Genomic DNA, 19897 nt, shown 5'->3' on the forward strand with positions numbered 1-19897 from the left:
ACAACGTTTTATAAAAATACATTTAATGCAAAAAAATAAAATCCAGCCAAGTGCGAGTCAGACTCGCGCACCGAGGGTTTCGTACTACAGTTGTATTTTTTCCACATTTTACAAAATAAATCAAAAACTGTTATGTATGAAAATAAATAAAAATCTATTTCAGAATGTACAGGTACCTAAAACCTTTTTATATGTTACCCTAATTGGTATACCTAGTAATCTTACTTTGAAAATGACACGAAAGTAAAAATCAAAATAGAAAGTTTATAAAAGTGCGGCGACAGTCTAGTTACCTAGTATTTTTATTTTATTCTGATACAAGTAAGCCCTTAACTGCAATCTCACCTGGTGGTAAGTGATGATACAGTAGTTGACGTTGTCTCCTGTTGGGGGGACCCGGATTCGACCCCGGTTCCAATTTTATTAGTCGAAAAGTAGATAGAATTAACTCTTTCACTTATATACCTACTGAAATATAAATAAAAAGCAATATTTCCTAAAAGTGGTATTGTCATGAAGAAAAGTCAAACTATAATCTCGTTTAAACGTCACACGTACGTAATAAATTGGAAACAAAATTAATTAAAACCATTTTTGACGCAAAAGCTCGACGCTGAAAATTATTTGTTGACTTACTCGTTAAAGTTTTTCACGTGTACCTACTTTTTATGGCATCACCAACTCATCGCTGGCTCACTACTGAGCACTACTTAATATCCTCTCAGAATAAGAAGGGTTTGGCCATTGTCCACCAAGCTGGCTTAGTGCGGATTAGCAGACTCTCCCACACTATTGAGAACATTATGGGGAACTCTGAGGCACGCAGGTTTCCTCACGATGTTTTCCTTCATTGTTATAGCAAGTGATATTTAAATGATTACTTTGAACGTTTAAACCTTAAACCACTCGAATAGATTGAGAGATTTCCAAGCATAGATTGTTACGGCTATGTCACGTATTTAGTCGATGTAAGCCTAGTTTGGAACCCATCTGGGGTCCTTTTTCACGGGGACTCGGCTCTTTGCGCGTCGCGGTTGAGACTGCGAGCCGCACGCGCCAGCCAAGCCAGCACCATGTAAGAATGGATCAGTAAGCAAGTCAGGAAGAATGCATTAAATTTGGTGTGCCACAAGGAAACGTTCGTGGCCCAACATTGTTCCTGATTTCCATAAATGACTTATGTAATATAAACTCAGCTGATAGAAAGATATTCTCTTGTACAGATAACATAGTATTGCTTTTTATAGTATATATATGTTTGCTAGTATATAACACCTCTCTGGCAGTTCTATTGATAGCTAGGTCGCCCCTTGTGACGTGGATTTATTATTTCATCACGCCACCCGCACGGAGTGTGGTGACAGTATATTTTTCTAATAAAAAGCGTCGTTCCGTTAATACAACCCTATTTTGGAGAACATTGGATCATTTACCTTAGTTTTCTATCATCATCATCATCATGATCAGCCCATCACCGACTCACTACAGAATTACAGAGTCTGGGCCTTCTCTCAGTATGAGAAAAAGCCATACTCCACCACGCTAGCCGAGTGTGGATTAGTAAGGGATTTAGACTTCACACACCTTGGATATGTCTATGGATAACTGTCAGGCGTAGAGGGTTTCCTCATGATACTTTCTATACATTAGGTATATAAGTTTGCTAGTTTTTTCTCGCGACTTCTTTCATGTGGATCTTTAAAAACGTCTGAATGGTTTTGTAAATGTTAGATTTTCTCTAAATCCTTTCGTAGTCCCTACTTAGAAATTGAAAGCTTTAGTAATGCAAAATTTCCAGTAGTTTCAGCTATGCGTTGATAGACCCGTCAGTCAGTCAGTCACTTTTTCCTTTCATATATTTATAAGATAAGATAAGAAGTTAGGAAACTTGAGAAATCACCGTTATATACTACCTCATTTTGCAGATTTTTGCCTAGAAATGCGTTGAAATTTTATTAGAGCATAAAAAATACACAGCCTTTGTAAATCCGGTCGTCACGAAGAATAAGTATAATATTTATGTAAAAAATATTAGGATAATGAACTCTTTTGATTTATCAAAGGTGTTTCTCAACAAGCAAAGAGGCAAATAACTGGGAATTGCAAATTCAATAACATGCAAATATTACGTTTACAACTTCTTAGAGAACCTCGAGTGCATATAATATGTATAGCTAATAAGAGTGCCCTGTAATTTCTATAAGTTTAATAATTATAAATAAATAACGTAAAAAAAATAGTCCTTGGTAAGCTACTTTGTTTGCCTCTCTGAGAAGGACTGGCTATTTATAGACTACAGGCCCATGTTTAAAAATGGGTGGGTCATATGAACCACCAGGTGACGTATACAGGACGATATAAGAGCATAAAATAATAAGTTTCAGCACTATGCCGTCACTTGTAAGCTGTCCAACAGAGTGCTGGTGAGAATTGAAAAGTGCAGGTAGAGTGAGTACATTTTGGTCATATATTTTTGTACGGCATTTTTACCATCGATAGATCCATGAAAAATAATAAGAAAGCGCGCAGTGCCGTAAAAAAATGGTGCGCCACAAAGTCAGTAAATGTTTTGATTTTCTGACAATTTCCGGGGTAAATTTGGTCATTTAATTCTGTACGGCACTAGTTTCATACTGTTTCAATACAGCCTCTAATCCATTATTCCGCAACGCCGTACAAAAATCATGCGACAAGGGGAAAAAATTGAGGGTAGCAACCCCCTCTCTTTCCGTGGTCCGGGGGGTGATTTGAAACAACATAAAATTAATTTATTTTGAAAGTGTTTTATGCATAGATAATATTTTTTTACATGCCGTACATTTTCGTTGGTCCAAAGGTTTGTAGGGGATGTGGATATTATATACACACCCGTTCACTTCAGTTAGACGGCATAGTGATTTTATCATACTATCAATTGTTCTCTTCAAAAATATGTTAATGCCGTACAGTATCAGATGGCCATAAAGTACTACACCCTTAAAATGGTAGCGTCATTTTCATCAGCCTAAAAGATATGGTCTGCATTAAAATGTACGGCATAATTTTTTCCTAATTTATTTATCTTAATACTATTTAAAACAAGGGAAAAGCGTAGAAAATTGCTATATTTTATTAATCTATGAATATTTAAACTTTTGCAATAATTTGAAAAATTTCAGTTTTTGTATTTATCTATAATTTTTTTTAGAACAGTTTCTTTTGAACGGCAATACTATATAACAATAGTATTTTACACTATCATGTTAAAAAAAAAGTTGCCGTACAGAGTCAAATGATTTTACAGCTTTAAAAATTAAGTATACCATGAAATTAAGATAATTATTGATACACATTCAAATGAACACTAATTTTTTTACGGCATTATTTTTAATAGTACTTTTGAGTGCTAGATAATGTTTTGGAACCAAAGCCGTACTTTGTCAAATCACCCCCCGGACCACGGAAAGAGAGGGGGTTGCTACCCTCAATTTTTTCCCCTTGTCGCATGATTTTTGTACGGCGTTGCGGAATAATGGATTAGAGGCTGTATTGAAACAGTATGAAACTAGTGCCGTACAGAATTAAATGACCAAATTTACCCCGGAAATTGTCAGAAAATCAAAACATTTACTGACTTTGTGGCGCACCATTTTTTTACGGCACTGCGCGCTTTCTTATTATTTTTCATGGATCTATCGATGGTAAAAATGCCGTACAAAAATATATGACCAAAATGTACTCACTCTACCTGCACTTTTCAATTCTCACCAGCACTCTGTTGGACAGCTTACAAGTGACGGCATAGTGCTGAAACTTATTATTTTATGCTCTTATATCGTCCTGTATACGTCACCTGGTGGTTCATATGACCCACCCATTTTTAAACATGGGCCTGTAGTCTATTAAGGGCATAAGCTCCTTTTCATTCCGGAAAATCATAGTTCTCACGCGATTTTTACTAACTCTACTCTGACAAATCTGTGTCATCCAATGTTTCACAAATTACATAAAAAAATAAAATTTAAATGAGGCGTTTAGTATGCAAAGTGTGTTTCATAATTTAAAAACTAAATAATATCATTGCTAAGAAAACGTTTTATAAGAAATTGCATTTATTCATGAAACAACATTGAAATATCAGTCGCTTAGTACGCAAATTGTGTTTTCCTTTAATGGATTGTATAAATGTATAAATACAGAGTCCGTTCTTTAACGGAATGTATAAATGAAGAGTCCGCGCAATCCATTAGAGGTAAAATCCATCCGTTTTCAAAAGGAAAACGTTCAAATTGATTTTTTAAAATGCGTTGCTGCATTCGAATAAAGCTGGGCATAAAAATGTTTACCTTGTCAGTGCTCGCATGTCCACTGCGCTTAATCATGGCGGACTTTTGTGTGTTGTCTACATTTATAGTTTTTAGGGTTACCCAAAGGGTAAAACGGAGCCCTATTAATGTCACTCTCTGTCTGCCTATCAGTCCGTCTGTCTAACAGTCTGTCTGTCAGCGGGCTGTGCCTCATGAACCTTCATATGAGGGTTGTTTTTTTACAGAATATGTATTTCTCTTCGTATTACCGCTATGAAAACAAATAATTATGATAAACCAAGATGGTGATTTTTTTTTAAATTACTTATAGACAAATTTATTTACCTAGCGCTTGGCTCCAATCAGACCTGCTGACAAGTGATGACGCAGGCTAAGATGAGACGCTCATGCCTAGATTATTCAAAATAGCTAACATCCAAATTAAAAAATTTAAATTTCATTATATCTAGTGCGACTCGCACTTGGTCGGTTCAAGCCATTATTCAAGCTAGGACGCACAGACCGACGAACAGACTGACTTGACGAAACTATGAGGATTCTTTGTTTTATTACGGAACTTTAATGTGTAGGTACTGTATGTAACTTAGATATATGCTATATTGATTAAGTTTCTTACTTGGTTTCACACCCTTCACGTTTTTAATCCATATTTTTGTGGCGAAATTGAGAATGATTCGTTACAAAGTAAATGTTATCATTAAATTCCCGTGGGATTTGACGTTCTCTGGAAATTGAGAGTAATATTTCGTGAGTTGCCCGTCCTAAAATAGCCTTCCCGGGCACCGACGCAATATTAGGGGATTTAAACAGAATCACTAATAAGACGGTCGCTTTCGGAATGAATAAATTAACCGAATAAATTCAAATTAACTGTATAAAACTGGCAAAATTCTAAATTAAAGCTGTCTTCATAATCATCATCACGAACAACCCACCGTCGGGTCACTACTGAGCACGGGTCTCTTCTCAGAATGACCTCAGAATCAGGTACCTGTCGCGTACTATAGGTATCATTGATTTTACGTAAGTTTATTTCTTAGTCAAGCGCAGTGTGGGACGACCTCCTGCCCGCTGGACCGATGACCTGAAGAAGGTGGCGGGGAGCGGGTGGATGAGGAAGGCGGAGGACCGTGTTTGGTGGCGCGCTCTTGGAAAGGCCTATGTCCAGCAGTGGACGCATACAGGCTGATGGATGGATGGATTTCTTAGTCTACCTAGCACCAAATGTAGGTAACAATAGACGCTTGCCAGTGTAGATGAAAAGCCGATTCACACCAAGCATGTACACGTGACACGCGCGTAGTGACGCTCATAAATCCATGAACATAACTGCACGCGTTACGTCTACGCCAACGTTCACGCCACGCAAGCGGTATGCCATGTCTCATACAGTTCCATACATTACAACGCATTGATACGCGCTACCCCTACGCTTACCTCGAGCCTCGAGTGTGGCCGGCGCTTTCCTCGAGGTTTTGTTAAAATTTTAACCGTCGTGAACATGGATGAAGGTATGGCCGTGAACAACATTGACATGATAGATAAAAATAAACCTTAACCATTATTTAATTAATGGAAAGGGATTACGACCGACATACACCGCAGGGAGATGGATTAAAATCAATATTAGCTACAATTTTGCAATTAATTAAGCCCGGTAAGTAATGAAAGCTTCGTATTTTATTCATTCGATTTTAGAAATAGAAAATGAATGGCAAAAGTGCAGTTGCATTCAGATCTAAGTAATTAATTCCGCATAATGAACTCATAATACGTAGAGCGAACTCAGCTGAAAATTCGCGGAAATTTCGCGTTCTCGTTTGAATTATTCTATCGCAAAATGTACTATTTAGTTTCATGATGAAATACTTGTCACAGTCACACGACATTAATAAAACTTCCAGAAGTACCGTAGTATGAGTTTGCATAGCTCGAAAACTTTAATGGTTTTCATGAGTTTGACATCAGATTTACTCAAAAAACTGCTGGTTTTTAAATCATCATCATCATTATCATTCCAACCCATCATTCGCCCACTGCCAAGTACGAGTCTCAGTATGAGAAAGGGTTTAGGCCAGAGTCCACTATGCTGGCCTAAGCCGTTTTCTTTTGAGGCTGATTAAATTTTATTATTATGGAACTAAATTAACTCTTGTAAACATACATTCTGTAATAAATTAAACTACTTTTATTTTTTAGTGTTTGTGGCTTGTTTAGTCAAGCTAAGGCTTGGAAGTCAGCTTTAATTTTTTTTAGATTTTTTTTTTAGCTTTCACTTAATCTGTCGTCAAATGACAATTTTGCAAATGTGTATTGTATGGCCTAAGTACATCTCCTGAGGATGCTTCGGTGTCGAGGCGAAACGTACGTCGAGTGGTTTTGGGATTTGTGTGGTGTTGCGTGGTGGTGACGTGTATTGCTTGCTTGGTGGCTGGCTTTCCCTACGTGCTTAGCAGTGGGAGGGTGGGCGGTGCATATCGCATGCTGCATGTTGCACCATCCAGATTTGTCTGGCTCAGCGGATTATAGCAAATTAAGCTTTTGGTTCCTGGTAGGTATATCATGGACTTTCCCAAAGTAAGTAACGCCTGCTTCTATGCAAATGCCAATTTCTTTTGTCCTTAGTGAGTTTGAGCCACAGTTGAGCTCTAAAGGGCAAACACATTGATCCACAAGTCATTCTTTTTGCGTTGCCAGTTTCAGACATGCTAAAATGGAGACAGCAAAGCCTTTGAAAGCTAAACAATGCGATATGGGTATCAAAGGAACAAAGAAACAAGCAAAAATAAACTTCAAAAGGTGCTCGAATTCGTACAATGATATTTTTACCCGACGCGAAGACAAGGTCATTTTTCCACGTCACGTTAAAGGTCGTCGGTAGGCCATATTCTACCACGCTGGCCAAGTGCGGATTAGCAGACTTCACACATCTTTGAGAATATAATGGAAAACTCTCAGACATGCAGGTTTCCTTACGGTGTTTTCCTTCACCGTTGCAAAACAAATTTTTGGAGTTATGTAGAATGTTAAATATTTGATCGCTTAAAACGCACATAACTCCGAAAAGTTAAAGGTGCGTGCCCGGAATAGAACACCTTCACTTCTCGAATATGAGATACAATGCATACCAACTACCTGCAGAATACCTTCAACCACGTTTTAGATTCTGGTGCCAATGCGGTGTAAGCATAGGTAGATTTACCTATCATAGTAGATGATAGGTCGCTAACAAAATGTCATAGCTCAAGTGGTAAGGTTTGCCCACATATACACATCTATGTTTCTTATAACGAAATGTAGAAAAAATAATATCAACAACTTTAGTATATTATAAACCTTAACACTTGAACACAAAGTTTGATAACGATTGCGAATTATTTGTCATCGACAATAAATTTGAAAAAATTAAAAAAAATTAAAAAAAAAAGAGAACACTATATTTATTCTACAAGTGTAAATTAAAAATTTTCAACACCCCCGACAAATCATTTTCAAATAAATAATTATGTATATCTAGGCAGATCTAGGCAACGTCCATCTTGACAGCTTGACATTTGTCAATTGACACTTGAATATTATGAACCTAAGGGTTATCTAACCTTCTTTTCTACAAGAAAACTAGAAAATAGCTAATAACTTTTAAACGGCTGAACCAATTTATTTGGATTATAGCTAAGAACACTCTCGATCAAGCCACCTTTCAAACAAAAAAAAGTAAATTAAAATCGGTTCATTCGTTTAGGCGCTACGATGCCACAGACAGATACACAGATACACAGATACACACGTCAAACTTATAACACCCCTCTTTTTGGGTCGGGGGTTAAAAACAAGAAGTTTAAAAATTTGAGTAAGGAGCAAGGACCATTGATTGGCACCTATTTTTCGGGTCGTATTTGGAGCACTTAAGTATTTCAATTTCTATGGGTGTAAGAGATCATTGTAAGTCTAAAATAATTTGAGTTTTATTTTACTTTAGATTAGCACAGGGATTTTGGGCCGTGCGATGATTCATCTTGCAAGAGCAAAAAGTGACGCTCCAGTCAACGGGGAGAAGCTTCGTGTTACGATAGACAGTGTGAGACCATCGGGTCCAGAATTTGGGACTGCCAACTAAATTTGCGTGAGTGTTCATAAACAGTTTTTTGTTCCTTCTAAAGGACTACGACTTTATGCAATAAGCTACGCAAGGCTTCTATTGCCACCTTGACATCTTACGTAGTACGTTTCTATAGTTATAATAATTTAAATAAGTGTCTTCCAGTTCAGATCTGAATCTACTGATTCCGTTGATAATTCGACAAAAATTGTACAAGTTCATTTTATTTCTACTTCAATAATAACGATTATTTAGTGTTTGCAATAAACTATCCCTTGTTTAAGTTTTTGTGCCTGTCAATCGAAACAGAGGTGTATTTATTAAACCAATGAGATTTTTGAGAGTTTGTACAATTATCACGTGATCTGTCAATTTCGGACTGGTCTAGTTAGAACATCTTTGCTCCGCCCAACTTCAATGGATAGATACTTATATGTCATAGCTTAACGAATCATATTTGTCCAAAGTGTCAAAAATTTGTATTCCCAAATAATTAAAAATGGCATTACTTGTTATGTGGTGATTTTCCTCTCAATTATTACTTACACAAAGAAATTATTTCTTATACAAAATTAATTACTTTGTATAAAGTGCTATGTCTACTCGCTATGCGTGTTGGTCGTGGGCACGAGGGTCCCGCGGGATATCTTTTTAGATTATAACTGTTTGCTGGCACTTTGTTGTATGGGCTGGGAATTGGGACCCAACGCTCTCTGACGGAACCCTCGCACCTTCCACTCGGAGCCTAAAATAACTATCATTTATTATGTTAAGGCTCTACATTTCTGCCCTCTTTTGTTGAATTTAGACATTGTAATTTTCAAAAACAATGAAAAACGGGGTAAGTGCGAGTCGGACTTACACACGAAGGATTCCGTACTATTGTAAAAGAATTAAGTAATAACATTTTTTTTTTAAATTTGCATTTGCAAATTTTATTATTTGTTGTTATAGCAACTATAGAAATACACACTGAAAATTTCAACACATTTAAGTTCCAACCGTAATCGGTTCATGAAAACATGACAGAGAGACGGACGGATGGACAGACGGACGGACAGAAGAAGCTTAGTAGGCTCCCTTGGCACACTTCAAATAGAATAAAGAGAATAATATATTATTTTATACAAATAAACTTTCACAAGTGCTTTTGAATCGTGTAATTGATTTACCACTGGTTTGAAATACCGTTACTACCGAGAATAACCAGCAAGAAACTCGGCGGTTGCTCTTCTCAGATGTTCAATTGGGGTACAAATCCTAAAAATCAGCAACTGACCTTATCAAATATAGACATTTAAGGTCTCCTGTTCGTTATAATGACTCTACTGGTCTGCACTTTTATTTTCGCTCCCGATTTAGCTACACAAAATCCACAAAATCGGTATTCGGTATGAAATATTAGGTTGCTTTGAAAAATATTTAGCTTTAAACAAACATGAAACTGTATCTGTTTTGGCCGTAGCGCGTAGTTTAGATATAGTTGTTTACAGAACAATGTCGCTTTTATTTGCAGGAAGTTCGGCACTCGCCGCAGCCTGAGGGACTCATAACTCTCGATTCAATTTAATGATATATAAAGCACATTTTCTATGCAATTCCCAGATGGTTGCAAAATTTTGGGCGCATGCTGTTGGTAGAACTATATACTAAAACTATTTCAATTTAATATTTTAATAAATACCCTTTGCCTGATGTGTTTAGTTTAATTTGATATAATAAATATGAAAGTGTCGGTGTGTCTATTTGACTGCCTTCGAGGTACCTTTTCTTTCAGCCTATCCGTTTAATCAATTTTGATGAAATGTGGTATAGAGATGGCTTGCATACTGGAGGCAAACATAGGCACTTCTTATTCCGGAAAATCAAAGAGTTTCCACTAATTCTTTAGAAAACCTAATTGCACGCGAATAAAGTCACGGGTAGATATCATTGATACTAATATCCATACTAATCCATACTTCCATACCAATATAATTAATATGAAAGTGACTATTTGTCTGTCTTTCTGTTAATTTTCAAGGTCCATCTGTTTAATCCATTTTTAATGACAAAATATGATAAAGTAAGGTATGAACAGTGTGCGGAGTAGAGCGTTCGAACGCGGCATCGACCTTCCGAAAAGCAAATAAAACGCCGATCGCTGGTGTTAAAAGTATTTTTTCTAATACCTAACTAATAACTAACTAGGGGACTAATATTCCCCTTTCCCCTCCAACTAAGCGCAAAGCTGTATTAGGAGTGGGTACGACAATAGTGCAACGGGTGGGGTTTGAACCGCCGACTATTGAGGCTTATATTGTGTCTGCTATGGCACCTTATTTATTAAATACATTTCAATTCAGGCACATTTTACTCCAAGGGCAACTGTGACACGCGATTACGTCGCATTACTGCCATACATCAGCAGAATAGCGCGGAGTCGAATAAAATTACCCCACTCGGGGTACATTTACCCCGACGCAGCCATTTCGTGGTCAATTACTCGTGTCTCTCTCTTTTTCCTCTTTCTTTGCGTTATTTAAATACATTGTAGTGTTGCTTAGTAGTTTGGGGTTGGAAAAGAGACATTACAGGTGTTTTTCTTAAAATACACAAAAGGTCTTCTTTCATTTACTCCAGGCCTTTTATTTCTTGTTTATTCTAAGTTACTTTTAGTCAGGTGAAAAGAGAAAGATTATTTTAATTGTGACTAAAAAAAGAAGACATCAAAAAAATTATGCACGGAATTAAGAACTATAGCAGTCTATCTATGTATGTATGTTTGATTGTATATACTTATATTGTCAAAAAATAAATCCATACTAATATTATAAATGCAAAAGTGTGTCTGTCTGTCTATCTGTCCGTCTGTCAGTCTGTCTGTCTGCTACGCTTTCACGGCTCAACCGCTGAACCGATTTTAACGTGGATACATTCCGGGGAAGGACATTGGCTACTTTTTATCCCAGAAAAACAGACAGTTCCCACGGAATTCCTAAAGACTCATCCGCTTGACCGGTTTGTATGAAATTTGGTACCGAGGTAGCTTGCGTCCCTGTTATTGACATAGGCAACTTTTTATCCCACGGGATCTTTAAAAACCTAAATCTAAGCGGATGAAGTCGCGGGCATCCTCTAGTTTTACTATATTTCAGCGGTTATTAAGAGGTCTGATTTTAGTTTTGAAATTTGTCTTGTTTAAAGTCAATAGCCAAAGGTAAATGTCCCCAGATTAGATATTGGAATATGCGAGGTCAAACGAAGCAACTACAATGTAGCAAATTAATTTTCAGCTTCAAAGTTTGACCACATAATACCTTGCGAAGCCATGTTAAGCCTTTATTCCATGTGCATATTGCTAGATCCTTTGTTGGACCTAGACTGGAGTTTATACTAGATATTGAATAAGCTTTCGCTATACCACTTTTTTATGCATAATAGTTTTTGATTCATCGTGCAAAATGTCGGAAAAAAATACCCGAGTACGGAACCCTCGGTGCGCGAGTAAGACTCGCACTTGGCTGGTTTTTTATTGCAAGATAAGCTCGCGTTCGACAAGTCATATCTATACAATCCATATCCATACTTAATACATTAAAGAGAAATGTTATCTATCTGTCTAATAATCTAAGAATCCCAAGGGAACTCTCTGATTTTCCGAGATAAAAAATAGTCTAGGTCCGTTTCCGGTATGCAAGCTATTTATTTTTCTCTTTATTGTTACAAACTGGTACAAATCAAAATAAATAAAATAAACAAATAAATATAAAAAAGGTAAAGCCATCCACACTTTCACATAAACAATATTAGTATGGATTTTTTCACTATTCTTTCACTAGAAATAGCTACAATAATAGCCGGATATAAAAATAATTCATACTTAATAACCCATAGTCATGCAGTTGTAACATAGTATTTATGCATTAGGATAACGTAGAGAAAAACATTTATCATAGTAATCACCGAGCTTATCGCCCTCTGTGTCCAGTTGCAGAGGATTTGTGTGGGACGCTGGGTGATAATGTAGGCTTATTGCTTTCATTATCTCACTAGGTTATACTAAAATATTTAAAAAAAATGATACGAGTGGAAACGGGGTGGCCGTTCGTAATTCAGTGACAAGACTAGTTAGCCCTTGACTGCAATCTTACCACCTTTTTTTAATGAAAAATAGCGAGCAAATGAGCAGGTGGGTTACCTGATGTTAAATGATTACCGCCGCCCATGAACAGCAGCACCAGAGGAACCGCAAGGAATTTGTTGATTCACCCCTTGAATAACCCCATGTTTTAATCTAGTGGGAACACCGCCGATGGGAGTTGATTCCACAGTTTCAATGTGGGTGACACTTGGTGGTAAGTGATGATGCATTCTAAGATGAAAGCGGGCTAACCTGGAAGGGGTATGGCAGTTTTTATTAAACCCATAACCCATTATAGAAATAGGTGTATGTAAGTAGCTTCAAGCCTTGAATGATTTTATTCATTTTCATCATCAACCCACCGTCAGTCGGCTCACTACTACCAGTAAAAGAAGGCTTAGGCTCCACCACGCTGGCCAAGTTTGGATTGGCAGACTTCACACAACTCAAAAAATTATGGAGAACTCTCAGGCATGTTGGTTTACGGCGTTTTCCTTCACCGTCAAAGCAAGACAATAATATTATTTAGTTGCTGTTGCATATTTTATTGCCAGAGCCCAAAAAATACAGAGAATAAAATGTCCACTGGAAAACTATTAACTTGTGGTTTATTCTATCAGCTTTATTTTTATTATTGGCATAACATAGAGCTCCGAATGTATATATTGTAGAATAAATACCGCGATCCGTTTTCCGATAAACTGATAGTATATTATGTATTTACGCGCCACAAAGCCGATTTTAAAAGCTTTCATCTAAATAATTTTTAATTTTATAAAATGCATCTCTTGCTAGAACACGTTTTAAAGACAAAAGCAATTAATTAAATTTTTTAAGATAACAGATTTTATTTTATATTTTTTTAAACCCCCGACTCAAAAAGAGGGGTGTTACGAGTTTGACGTGGGTATCTGTGTATCTGTCTGTGGCATCGTTGGCATCGTAGCTCCTAAACTAATGAACCGATTTTAATTTAGTTTTTTTTTTTTGTTTGAAAGGTGGCTTGATCGAGAGTGTTCTTAGCTATAATCCAAGAAAATCGGTTCAGCCGTTTGAAAGTTATCAGCTCTTTTCTAGTTACTGTAACCTTCACTTGTATCCTACTAATATTATAAACGCGAAAGTTTGTATGTATGGATGTTTGTTACTCTTTCACGCAAAAACTACTGGACACATTTGCCTGAAATTTGGAATGGAGATAGATTAAACCCTGGATTAACAAATAGGCTACTTTTTATCCTGGAAAACCAATGAGTTCCCACGGGGTTTTTAAAAACCTATATCCACGAGAACGAAGTCGAGGGCATCAGCTAGTGAATCATAAATGCATAATGGATGGTCAAACAGAAACTTCTCCCAATATGTAACATGCAAATTTGTGAGTGTGTTTGCTTTAAGTTGCGACATGTGATTGGCAAAGCTTAGTTGAAGCGGGTCTATAAAGTTTGCATCTGCTGTGTGCTTTACCTAAACGAATTTGCCCGGACAAAGTAAATAACTGCTGGCTATATTTACGTGATAAATATGGTAAAACTTTCATATTCTAACATACACACATTATTTTGAGGTATTTTACCGTGATAGTTTTTAACCGACTTCAAAAAAATGAGGAGGTTCTTAATTCGACTGTATGGTTTTTTTCTGTTACGCGATTACTCCGCGAAAAATGAATTTATTTTTTTTGTTCGGTAGGTCATAGGTAGGTCTTCAGAGCTTTGATGAAGATCTTCAGAGATGGAGAACAGAACTCTTTAATGTTTATTGTGTGTTTGTTGGATTATTGGTTTCTTGGTTCGTCTTCCAATCACACGACAGCGGAGCAACGGATTGACCTGATTTTTTACATGGATAAATAGTAGACCTGGAAAATGATATACTTTGTAAATGATGTACTTTTATGGCTAGATAGTTATAGGCCTGGAAAGTGATATACTTTGGCTACTTTTTATACCAGAAAATCAAAGAGTTCATGATTTATGAAATCTAAATCCAAGCCTACAAAGTCGCGGACATTGGCTAGTAAAATAATAAAGAAAAAGAATTGTTCACCTATGTAAGTTGTCAATGAAAACAAATACCACAAATCCGAAGTGCTCCGCCATTATTAAGGTCTTCAATCGAAATAAGGCTGGGGCGAGGTTATTGGGTACCTAATAGGGTTCCACTCCGAGAGGGTCATTTTACCGCCACCTACTTTGCTCTCGCGCCGGGCCATAACCTTCATACAATATGAGCGGGAATAAAAAGGAGAGCATCCCTGTGATGAAAACTAGCTCTGTACTTTTCATCAAAATCGGTTAAATGGGTGGGCAGATACACTTTCACATTTATAATAGTAATATGAAGATGTAGGATCACTATATTGTCTGTCTGTCAATAACACCCATACGGTACATCCCGTTGACCTAGAACCATGAAGTTTGGCAGGTAGGTAGGTCTCATAACGCAAAAAATCGGAAAACCGTGAATTTGTAGTAACTTCACACAAAAAAAAAGATGTGTTTATGAACAGATAGTAATATTATTGTTTTGAATTTTCAACTATACCTAGTGAGGGATCATAATATGAAAGGGGTTTTTGATTTATCTTGCCTCGGAAAAAATACGACTATATTCCGGTACCCTCGGTGCGCGAGTCTGACTAGCACTTTGCCGGTTTTTTTAAGTATAGATAAAAATGATTTAAGAGAAAAGTTTTGCCACCCCGCTTCATAAGTTCTGGGCACAGCTTTCTGTGTCGTACGCCAGGTCGTGGCCCTGCTGGTTCTACGTGAACAAATAAAAAGAACGACCTACGATGTAGATTGGTAGAGTATGTGGCGCAAACAAGCCTATTTCTTCCCTCGACTAACGTTTCCATACATTTTGTTTGAGTTTTAATGCGTATAAGTTCATGAAAACCTCGTAAAGTTTTCAAATAAAAATTAAACATTATAACTACTTTGCTTTAAAATACTTAAGTAGTCGTTTAGCCTTCTTTTCGGGTGGTCGGGAAATCGATTCCGGGCACGCACCTCTAACTTATTTATTCATTCAGATACAAGTTAGCCCTTGAATGTAATCTCACCTGGTGGTAAGTGATGATGCAGTCTAAGATTGAAGCGGGCTTAGGACAAACCGACAATCAAACACACTTTGCATTTATAATATGGATGGATAATTGATTTAGGTAAAAGCAAAATTACGAAATAGTTACGAAATAACAACAATTAATTTATTTTGCCAATTATTGTTCACGAGTAGGCACTGAGTTAAGTTAACCACAAAACAATTTCGACGTAAAGTGCTAACGTTTAATTTCATAAATGTCGCATTAATAGATTATGTAGTGGTTTCATTTTGTTAGTTTAGCAATCGTGTTCCGCTAACCGAATTTCGGCCGTGGCAGCCAATTTAAACGAAAATAACCAACTATAAACGTCGGCACACACTGCTTACTTTTCGAAGTTATTTGCGTTTTAAGCAATGAAATATCACTTACTTTAATGTTGAAGAAAACGTTGTGAGGAAACCTGAATACCTGAGAATTCTCCGTAATGTTCTCAAAGGTGTGTGAAGCTTGCCAATCCGCACTTGGACAGCGTGGAAAACTTGACCTAAACCCTTCATCTCGAAAGGAGATCCGTTCTCAGTATCAGCGATGCGTTGATGGTGATGAATATCTTTAAAGCCAACAATATGGCTTCCAACCTAAAAAAAGTACCACCCAACTGCTAGATAAGTTAACGAACCACGTCAATACATGTCTCGACAAAAAAAAACATGTCTTAATGGTATTTATTGATTACAGTAAAGCGTTCGACACTCTACAACATAAAACACTAATTGAGAAACTTAACGATACAGGAATAAGAGGGCCTTTGCTAAGATGGTTTAAGAATTACATGACAGGTCGTGCATATATGGTTCAGGTCGACGGTGAGCTAAGTGACAAAGTTGCAGTCACAGAAGGAACCGCGCAAGGATCCGTACTTGGACCACTGCACTATCTGGCGTACGTTAATGAGCTGAAAAACGTAATTACCAAATGTGAGCTTTTTCAGTATGCAGACGATACGTGCATAATAGCCGCCAACAGAAATCTCACAACAGCCATAAAAGATCTTCAGCAAGACTTTAATAACCTGTGCAAATGGTCTCACGATGTTGGACTAGTGCTCAACTCGCAGAAAACAAAGCTTTTACACGTACGTTCTAGCTATAACAAAAGTACTGATAAAATACACCTCATATCGCACACTCATGACTGCCTACACTCCCTTCCGCCAACGTGCAATTGCAAGGCCATTGACGAAGTTACAGAACACACTTACCTTGGTTTGGTCCTGGATCATAGATTTAATTGGGATAGACACATCGAGATCGTATGCAACAAACTCAGGACAATTATGGCAAAATTATATTTAGCTAAAACCAAATTGACATTTAAAACAGCCCTATTATTATACACTGCACTCATGGACAGTGTTTTGTCATACGGTCTTAGTGCGTACGGACGAACATTCAAAACCTACCTTACTAAAATACATAATATACAAAAACGGACCCTAAAAATGATTTTACCCCCTAACCTTAAAGAAAAATTTAGACAAAATGAGGAAGCAGTATTCAAATTCTGTAAAGTACTACCAATAGAAAAAAAAGTCAAACATACCCTAATTACTCAAAACTACTTTGAATATTATCAAAACTATGTCACACACAGTATTACGACGAGGGCCGTATCGGGACACAAGGTAATTACGACCAAAGCAAACAATTTTTACGGTGAACGAACCACGAATTATCTATTACCAAAATTAATCAACGAATTACCAACGGAAATTAAAACTAAAATAACAAAAAACAACATAAAGTATAAAATCAAGGAATATTTATTAAACACGTCTTCCCTTACGTAAAAAATTCAATAGTATATACATAATAACAGAAACCCAATTGCTTACATAAATACACGCACACGTATACTACGCATAGTAATTCATAATTACATTCTATAAATATCCTATACTACTTATAGTTTTTATCTAATTTTTATCTACATAGAACAGCCTGTATAGTGAATAAGTCCGGTAACGAGCTGGCTAGCATCGCCTCGGTGCCGAGCGCCACAAATACCTACCTAATGTTCGTGCGCTGTGCAACCGAGTAGGTACCCTTCCTTTGCATAATATAATATTATCTTATACCGACATAATATGATATTGAGTGTACTGAGTAGTCTCACCCGTATAATATGATATTATTACAGTTAATTTTTAGAGGAATGTGCAGCGCCCAGACAAGTCGCCAAGACTTCAGGGCGCTAAGAATTCAATGTAAATAGTTTTAGAATATTGTAAATACAATAAAATAAAAAATAAAATAAATAAAATACTTAATTTTTTTTTAATTTTCATGGCATCTGTTTTGTTTTTTTTTATTATTTGTTGTTATACCGGACATAGAAATAAATACACATTCTGCGAATATTTCAATTCTCTACCTGTTACAATTAACGAGATATAGCCCACTGACAGACAAACGGACGTACAGACATCGGAGGCTTAGTAATAAGGTCCCGTTTGCATCCTTCGGTTAAGGAACCCTAACAAGTTTTTTCGCAAATTATTTTCAACGTCTGGAAGTTGGAAAGACGCAAACATGTTGTATCAGTTAATTGAGGTTGTCCAAAGTTTTCCGAAATGAAGTACAAAGTTGGTGTCTCAGATTGTAAAGGCAAGTTACAATATACGTCAGGGTTGTCACTTAGTTCAGTTCTTGGGATTAATAAAAAATAAAAATAAATTTTTTTATTCAATCAGAATCAGTCAAGTACCTACTCTTGAATCAGAACAGTTTAGAACAGTTTTTGGAAAAAAGCTTATGATCCCTAAAGGTTGTACTGGTGGACGAAGATTTCATTTCATTTCATGAATTTCTCCCAGCTACTCGGTTGAGATCTTCCATCCAGAGTTGGAAAACCCCCAACTAGGTAGTGGGGGATTTTCCAACGCACTTTTTTGCGTCAAAAAAGCGCTTTTTGACGCAAGGTCGTCATTAAAGCGCAATCAAAGCAATAAGGCCGCCTTTGCACACAATTGTTTTTTTCTGTTTTCTTCTTACTGTGTTGTTATCCTTATATGTGTTTTTGTGTGCAATAAAGAGTTTCTATCTATCTATCTATCTAAAGCGCCTTGAGATCCCAACACTTATCAAATCTTCGAACTATTGTTTTAAGTAATAATTAATTCATACAAGTTATGAACAAGTTGGTAACCCTAAACTTAGCAGACTGTATTTATATTTGTCAGTAAAATTTTAGCCAAATAACGTTTGTTTTGTTTGTGTTTCCTTCACCAAACTCTTTACTTACAAAATGTTGTGTTTAGTCGTTTTATTGTAAGTACAAGATTCGCCTGACGCACGAAACGTGTGCGTGTATTGTTAAGTATAAAGTTCCGTTAATCATAAATTATTGTATTAGCTTGTACCTACTTTCTGTTTTTCAAGTAATATTTGTACATACACTTGGAAATTGGATTTAACAGTAATTAAGGGTCCGTTGATGTTTTTAAAAGTCTGAAAGCTGCCCAATACATGTTCCGCTGATTAAGTGTGAACTTTTTAACTTAATGCAGCAAAGTCCAAAAGGAGGGTTTTGTGTTTGACCTGTGTATGTACCACAGAAAACCACCTCTTATGTACCTATATCGTGAAAGCCACTACGTACACAAAATCCATATTAATATTATAAATGGAAAGGTGTGTCTGTTTGTCTGTCTGCTAGCTTTCACGGCCCAACAATTCAACCGGTTTTAATGATTAGTATAGAGTTAGCTTACATCCCAGGGACGGACATAAGCTACTTTTATCCCGGAAAATGAAGAGTTCCTACGGGACTTTAAAACCCTAAATCCATGCGGATGAAGTTACAGGCATCATCTAGTCAGCTAATAAAAAAAATACCTATTGGATTAAAAAATATTTAGCGAATTTGTAGCTCAAACTGAAAACTTAAATAAGCAATGCAGGTATTCTTGACAAGTGCTCCACGGAGCACGTGCTCGGTTCACCGGCTTGTGTATTTCGATCCCCACTTGACCAACTTGCTGAAAGCGCGCTCAAAATTATATAGCTAACTTAAAATCATTTATAACCCACATTTTAGGGTTCTGCAGGCATCCTGGTATATTGAGACTTTTATTACAGGATAGGGTTTTCTTGGAAAATGGTACCACCACATAATTAGAGGCCATACTATGCCGTTTGCCTGTCTGTCTGTTATCTTTTCACGGCCCAACCGTTTACATTAGAAATTTGTGGTAAGTTAATCACGTAAGTTGTTTACGAAAGTTAAACTTACAGATGTAATTGCAGCCGACGCGA

General features: G+C 36.7%; 1 protein-coding gene across 1 annotated transcript in view; it reads right to left on the reverse strand.

Annotated features, from left to right (window-relative positions):
* The window catches only part of LOC123871682, an 87503-nt gene that overhangs the window by 34967 nt on the left and 32639 nt on the right, over positions 1-19897 (reverse strand). The gene's annotated exons all lie outside the window — the stretch shown is intronic.

This window comes from Maniola jurtina, chromosome 14, assembly GCF_905333055.1.
Source record: "Maniola jurtina chromosome 14, ilManJurt1.1, whole genome shotgun sequence".
NCBI classification, from domain to species: domain Eukaryota; kingdom Metazoa; phylum Arthropoda; class Insecta; order Lepidoptera; family Nymphalidae; genus Maniola; species Maniola jurtina.